The sequence below is a fragment of the Sinocyclocheilus rhinocerous genome, unplaced genomic scaffold (assembly GCF_001515625.1).
Source record: "Sinocyclocheilus rhinocerous isolate Xijiao unplaced genomic scaffold, SAMN03320098_v1.1 scaffold1381, whole genome shotgun sequence".
In the NCBI taxonomy this organism is placed as follows: Eukaryota; Metazoa; Chordata; class Actinopteri; order Cypriniformes; family Cyprinidae; genus Sinocyclocheilus; species Sinocyclocheilus rhinocerous.
Window position 1 is genome coordinate 1,357 of NW_015654074.1, and position 7,454 is coordinate 8,810.

A 7,454-nucleotide genomic window follows, 5' to 3' on the forward strand; every position below is an offset into this window, starting at 1 on the left:
AGGACCATCCCCGGACAACTGCGCTCAGATGGTGGCGTTAAGTCCAACTTGATAGAATGAGCAGAGGCAGTTGTCCGGGTAGTGCGTGAGGTGAGCCAGGGACAGAAAGTCGTTCGTGTGGTCCTCAAGAGAGCGTTCCCCCTGCTCCAGCAGGAGGATTTGGAAGGCGGGGTAATCCATAACACGAAAATAAAAACCGGAAAAACAAATGAGGGGAAAGGCGCCGCTATACTTTACTTAGGGTTGGTTATTCTGTCACGACACGGTGTGTGGAGGCAGGCAGGACGACAAGGATTCCAATAATGACTTTTAATGTAGACACAGCAAGGCAGATTCAGGTAGGACACAGACAGCAAGAAAGACAGACAGACTAGAATACACGAGACAGGAACTCATATAGGGCAGATAACGAGGGGCAGACAGGTGAGCACAATGAGGTGATTAACTGATAATGAGAACAGGAACAACCAAATAAGGACACAGAGGGAGAAACCACAATCGACAGTCCACAGGGGTGTGACAAGACCAAGCCCTGGTAAGTATACCTAAAATTGCTAGATATCTTGCTTTTAGCCACATGTTTAACGGCGCTACTGTTCTAGACCTCGTCACACCATTGTGAGATATAAACCACAAAGTTTTTCATTGCGTTACACTATGAAACCAGAAGAATTTCATGTTTCCCTGATTTTGTTAGTTCTTTCTGTTTGAATTTATCACTATTCTTTATTGTATTTTCATGTGTAATTGTAATTGTTTTCCTTACGCATGGGCCAGAGCATTCTTGGCCTATAAGGCAGCATATTTTGGGTTTTTAATCAGTCCATATGTACAATGTTTTGGATCATCAAAAAAATAAACATAATAATAATAATATGTGTAGCTCTACCTTGACTTCTTCCTCAACATGTCTTTTGAGATCCTCAATTTGCTGTAAAAGCCTGTTTTCCTCTAGTTAACTGTGAAACAAGTGCTTCTTTCTCTTCCAGTTGACGGCTAAATTCACCTTAGAAACAGGTTACAGATATTAGCATGAAACAAGAATCTTTTAACTCAATTTAGTTTTGAGTTTTTTTTACATGTGTAGCTTACTCTCTTACCATTTTCAGTCAGAAGTCTTGCTCGTTGTGCATTAATGTCATTCAACTGGCGACTATTTTCATCACTTTTGGCCTTGATTTCACTCAGCTGGTCTTCAAGAGTGCGGCACATCTTCTCTAAATTACCCTAAAGAGATTAGAGATTATATGAATATGTTTGTAAAGATGATTTTGTACTTATTAATGATCATCTAGTGACATTACCTTTGCTTTAGCCACAGCCTCCATGTTGCTTGACAAGTCATCAATCTCCATCTTGTATTCACTCTTCTCCTTCTCCAGCTTCTGCTTGACCCGCTGGAGGTTGTCGATCTGTTCTCCGAGTTCAGCCACACTGTCTGCCTGCTTCTTTCGGAGAGCTGCAGCTGTAGCTTCATGCTGCAAGGTAGACTCTTCCAGATCACGACGCATCTTCTGGAATTCGGCTTCGCGCTTCTTGTTCATCTCAATCTGAGCAGCAGTGGCACCACCAGCTTCCTCAAGCCTTGGTCTCATTCTTATGCCAAACATCTTACATCGTCCACTTGCTGCTCACGCTTTAAATATTATAATAAACCCATTACTTCATCTTATTACTGTTCATATTAATAATCACTTCTGGGACCAAGCTGTTCTTGTACCCTTTTGTTGTACACTGCGGTACTCTAAACCGTCTATTAGACAGATGATGCTGGAATTCATAATACAGGGGATGGACCATTTTACAATTTGGTTAATAGAGTTCTGGCTCTTTAAAGATAAATTCCCGTACCAGGACACCAAAGAAAAGGACAAAATAGATTAAATACTACAAAGAAATCTAAAATCCAACCCATTAAGTTATTACTCAATTTAAATTGTTCTAAAAGCCTACTTACTAAAACGTGAAGTTGAATTATATTAAAAGCAGAGGAAAAATCTACAAATAAAAGTCTTGCATGAGACCCCTTCCCCTCCAAATGTTTCACAAGTGAATGTATCAAGGTCACTGTGTCATCCTCTACACCTTCGCACATCGCTTAATATATCTGAGATGATTTGAAAGATGCCAGATCTTCTAATCATGATAACTGATCCCTGGCTAATTTGGTTCTTCAAACGAATTTGTGGATTTTATTAAAATATCTGGGTTAAGTTGTCTAAGATTACTGTGCTTTCTCGTGTTTCCCCTAAAGGGCAGATTTATCGATACTCGAAACCACGATCAGCAATGCAGCAATTGGCTGGCGGCAAGACAGCAACATAATGACATCTGTTACGTCCTTCGACGTAAGTTATTATTTGTATTTATTTGCATTGGTATATATTGTATATGTTGTATTGTGTGTTACGGATTGTGCGCAGTTCCCTCCCTCTCCTTCTGGCAGTGCTTGATTGGGACCAGCTGCAGGAGATTGCGTGGTGAGCGGGAGCGTTTAAATGCTGGGAAGCAGAGCAGCGTTGGAGAGCTTCTGTAGTGTGTGCGTTGTGAAGCTCCACCGCGGGTGTCGTGCTGTTCCATCCTCTGTCCCCTGCCCCAGACAACAGTTGGTTGTGTAGTGTTGTTAAACGACGGTGTTATTGACTTGCCGTTGAAAATAGTGCGAGTAATCATTCTGAGTGGTGCTTTCCTGGACTGCAAGGACTAAGCTATATCTGAGTCCTCCATAATCCGATCCTTAAGAGTTTTTGTTTGTTAACAAGTATTCGTTATTTGTATCATTTATTCGTTATTTGTAAACACCTATTTGTCATTTCCGAAGCAGTAGGTTGGGGATTGCCATTTATTTTGTGAATGTCGTTTTCTCCTGTTTTTTTGGCCAGAGAGGGAGGTAGGGAAAGACCTCTGTATTTCTTTTGGGAATTTTTGTTTGTTAGGCAATTTGAACTTCTCTAAACCCTTAGTTAGTTTCCCTTTGGTTTGTTATTTTGGCCTAGATCCCCTTCCGAAGAGATGTGCTTCCAAACATCACTTTAAGATGTAATAAACAAACTTTTTCGCTTGAGAATAAGCCTCTATTGTGGTCATTGTGAGCCGGGACAGGAGAGGAGCTAAATTTTTCTTTAATTTTATTCTTGTCGGCCTTACCAACCCTAGACTGGTCGGGACGTGACGCATCATATAATTAAAAAAGACACCTGACGTAAAACTTTCTGGACCTTTATAAGGAAACAACCAAGTGAACAAAACTACATAAATGTTATAATAGATAAATGAAATGTGCACTTCTTTTATTTTATTTATTTATTTATTACATGATTCCCATTTATTTATATTCACGATTTCTAGTATTTGTACAGGCTTTACATTTTTATTTCAATGTTGTAATTATCAATTCATGTAATTTTATCTTTGAAGCAGATGTTATGTGAAAGCATTAATTAAAGTTTCTTAAGGGTCAAGATCAAGATATCTGCATCTCCTGCAGCTCCATCAAGCCACTCCCATAATATCTGCCAGCACTCAAATTAATGCACAACTCAAATTAACTGTATAGCATGTGTGTAAGACTCGGAGAAACGACAAACAACAAGTCACACAGCGTCACACACTGTGGGCTAGAGTGAGAGGCGTCCGGAGGGCTTGCGGCACCCACATGTGACGACTCCGGGCTGGACTCCGCTTCATCCACGGTGAAAGCCGATCCGGCGATCCACAGCACTAAGTTGATGTATTTCCTCAGCGACCAGCACAGATCAGCTCTAGACATGACGAAGCAGATATCATCCTCTTTTGGAAGACTAAACAAAGTAGTTTCGCTTTCACAACGAAAAACACAGCGTCTTCACGACATGGCGACGGCGGCAAAAATACTACAGCAAGAATAAAAGTTACGGCTTCTTTCTTTGCGTGAACATTTGGGCGGCGTTATGCAAATCTTCCCACATAGTGACGTAGACATGTGGGGGCGTGTTAGAACGAGCCGTTTAACGAGGTATAAAAGTCTTAACTTTTATAAAGAATATCTCTTTGGATTTGAGACTTTAGTCTTTGCAACTTTACAGATCTTCTTTATGCACCAAGAGCTTGTAACACTCCAAAGAGAAAGGAACAATTGAAATCGCATCATATGAACCCTTTAAATATCAATTCCACTTAAAAAGATGCAATCTAATCCGGTTTATATGAAATAAGCTGCTCCCGAGCAGGTTTAAGCTTACGGACATGTTACTATGACAGCAAGCCCACGATGAGCTTCGAAGAACAAAATAATCCAAGATCATGCCAAATCGTCAACAATCAAATCCAGCTAACTGAGTTAGCGACGTAGAAAGAACGGGCCCCAGCAAGCTCATGCAAATCATCACCACAGCTTTCTTTAAGCATAGTCCAATCCATGCAATCATAACACTCTTGTAAAAAGAGCATATAATCTCCAGTCCAAACCTTTACATCTTGTTTTGTACTCTCTCTCCTTAAAACAGTCTTATATGTAGGCAATAAAAACACTCAGTTGTGATTGACCGAGCCCAATCACTGACCTATAACACAAATTTAGTATTTTATTCCATCTGGGCAGGTGACATATTAATAATAGTGTGTAAGTGCTTTTTTCAGCGACTCAGGATTAAAATCGCTCAATATAAAACTCAGTACTTCAGGTGAAATCGACTGTACTTTTTGTACCACCTCAAAAATGTTACTAAAAATAATATTGCAGTTGTCAACATACATCAGTGGCAATGAACTCCTCCACGTCATTGATACTCTTGACAGTGATTTCACCCTGGCTGATCATTGGGTAGTCATAAGGGTTGGCCATGTCCTCAATTCTGTCAAACAATGGGAGGATTCATTGGGAATATTTCATCTTATTTTACTGTAACAGTCTGTAATGAACATTTTTTTGACTTTTTTGTACACACATTTATACACTATTTAAGTGAAGAACTTTGACCTCTGAAAACTCAAGCACAGGAACACATTAAATAGCGTTTTTTTTATCTGTTGTACTTTCCCACTGTGAGTTTTGACATTAGCTTTGCCACCCTCTTTACTAAAAAGAATACCTTTCAGGTACATCTCATCTGCATCTGTCATGAAGAATGCTGATTTGTCATCAAAGCGGGTTTTCTGAGCCTTGATTCGCTCTCTTTCTGGCTGCCAGAGATAAATGGCCGCCGAGCCGAAACACTCCATTTCACCATCTCCCATGATTGTACTTTTCTGTTAAAACATGTTAAAAGGTACACATTTTTAGGTGTCAAACTTACTTAAGTTATTAATTATTCTTTTGCATTAACATAGTATTTTCATTAAAGATGCAGTATATCATTACGTGTACGCCCAAGCTGCTCACCTTTTTGTTTTCAAGGCCAGAAAGGTTTCTGCTAGGTTCTGTAAAATAAATACATGGACACAGACTATTTATTGGAAATTGTTTTCTGTTAATATATAATCTCATGTATGCCCTTTTTCTTTTAATGATATCAAACATTCCTATTAATGGCAACCAAATGTAAGGACACTCATGTAAAAGCGATTTTTAATCTCAGAGAGGTCTTTCCTCATTAAATAAATAAATAAAATAAGTAAAATTATACAAGTATATCCAAGATGATTCCCTTGTCTAAAGTTCAATAAATGAAGTATTCAAGACAAGCATAATGCAGCCATCCCAAAAAAATGCTTCTACTCTGTCCACATAGATGAAAAGTCCTGTAATGATTAGTAGATTTGTTTGGGCAAGAGTGAATATCCTAGACATTTGTCTGAGTGGGAATGGGAATCAGACACTCAGGTTTTCAGTGCTTCTTCATGCTGTCAGATAATCCAGCTGGCACTCTACCAATGCAGGCACGGCTGTGGAGGAGCTGTCAAATGACTCTGGTATACAGTTTCAAGACATCTGCAAGTTGAGCGCATTTATAAATAGGTCAAAGTCATATTAATGAAGATGGTGTGTGGTGTGAGAAGGAATGCAATCTAAATACACAGCCTTAATGTTTCTTTAATAGCTTATTCAGATGCTTTGAGCTCAACCACCAACATGCACGTTCCTTACAGACTGGAAATGAACATGAAATTTTAAATGGCAACCTGGTGGTGCAGGTCTCTGAGTAATAGAGACACAGATGGTGAATGCGATATGAGGTAAATGTTGACACGGCTTTGTCCTTTAGCAAGGGGTTAAATTGAGATGCATTTAATTGAAGCAGCAACAAGGAGACACATTCCTTCCGTTTTCCTTCAAGACCCTGAATCTGCTTTTGGCAGAGGTCAGAATGTTCATGGAATAACAGAGGGCTTACTCAAGAAACCCAAGAAGCCAGCAGACCTTATAAGCTCTGGAAAATGTCTCGCCCTTTACAGCTGTTTGCTTGATCTTGCTTAAGGTTAATATACATGTAAAAATAGATCAAGGTTGTGTCAATTTGTCTTCTGCTGTATCTGAAGCAGTGATGGCAAAGAGATCATGTGAGATCCAGTGAGATGTGTGTTTTGCTTTTTGTTTTGTCTGAGGAACTGTAGAGTATATTCCCATTCATCAAAATGCATCCTACCTTAGTGTGTGTATAGAAACACTGAACGAGTCTTTACACTCTCAACTATCCAAACGCTGAACAGACTGCACATACTTCTGAAGGCACCTCAGAGTGGAGCGGTTTTTGAAGTCTGCCTCAAATGTGCAGATCATTGTAAGTACATGCTGGATTATTGTTTAACTGCTTTCTCAACACTAGAGGTCAGTGGCTTTTTTGGAATCATTTATCATTCATAAATCAAGGAAACAAAATGTCTCCAACTCAGAAATATGATTTAAAAATAATTACATTTTGGTTCTGAATAAAAGATACATTTATAATTCAAATTAAACCAAAGACAAAAAGTATTTGACAAGTGCATAATAATAGGTAATAGAAAATCATTAAAATTATAAGTATTATAAATATTATGTATAAATTGGCATGCAAATTAGCACTGTACAATGATACAAATACATGTCCTGGATGATGTGATTCTCAATGTGAGTTTATGTGGTACTGAAAAAAAAAATGTTGAAACTAAAACTGTAAAAATAAATGAATAAATAAAATGACAAAGAAACATCACTCGTGTTTTCATCTGTGTGAACTATTTTCAGCACTGCTGTTGTAATTCTGCTCATTGATGGTCTGGATAGTTGGACGAGGCCAAAGCATTTTCAAATGAAGTTCTAGGGTGAGATTTACAGATATCAGAAATAAGAAATGTTTTTCTTAAGGAGAACAAGATCTGAATTTCCTAAGCATAATAACCCTTGCTGTGTACGGACCTGATGGTCTAAATGTATTTAAGTTTTATTTAAGCCACAGAAAAGATCATGTATAATACAGGACTTTAAAAGGTTATGAAATAGCAACAGTTAATAACCTGATCTGTCTTCAATTCCTAATTCAGAATGATGGAGTAAC

At 38.5% G+C, this 7,454-nt stretch overlaps 1 long non-coding RNA gene and 1 pseudogene across 1 annotated transcript; both read right to left on the bottom strand.

The window, feature by feature from the left end:
- Positions 1 to 762: 762 nt before the first annotated feature.
- On the bottom strand, positions 763 to 1,595 carry LOC107716871 (myosin heavy chain, fast skeletal muscle-like; annotated as a pseudogene).
- Positions 1,596 to 4,701: 3,106 nt separating this feature from the next.
- LOC107716878 (uncharacterized) lies at positions 4,702 to 5,399 on the bottom strand. The gene is made up of 3 exons (XR_001637263.1): positions 5,360 to 5,399; positions 5,014 to 5,226; positions 4,702 to 4,889 (listed from the first exon to the last, which is right to left on the bottom strand). It is a non-coding gene; the product is annotated as an uncharacterized LOC107716878 (long non-coding RNA).
- Positions 5,400 to 7,454: the final 2,055 nt, after the last annotated feature.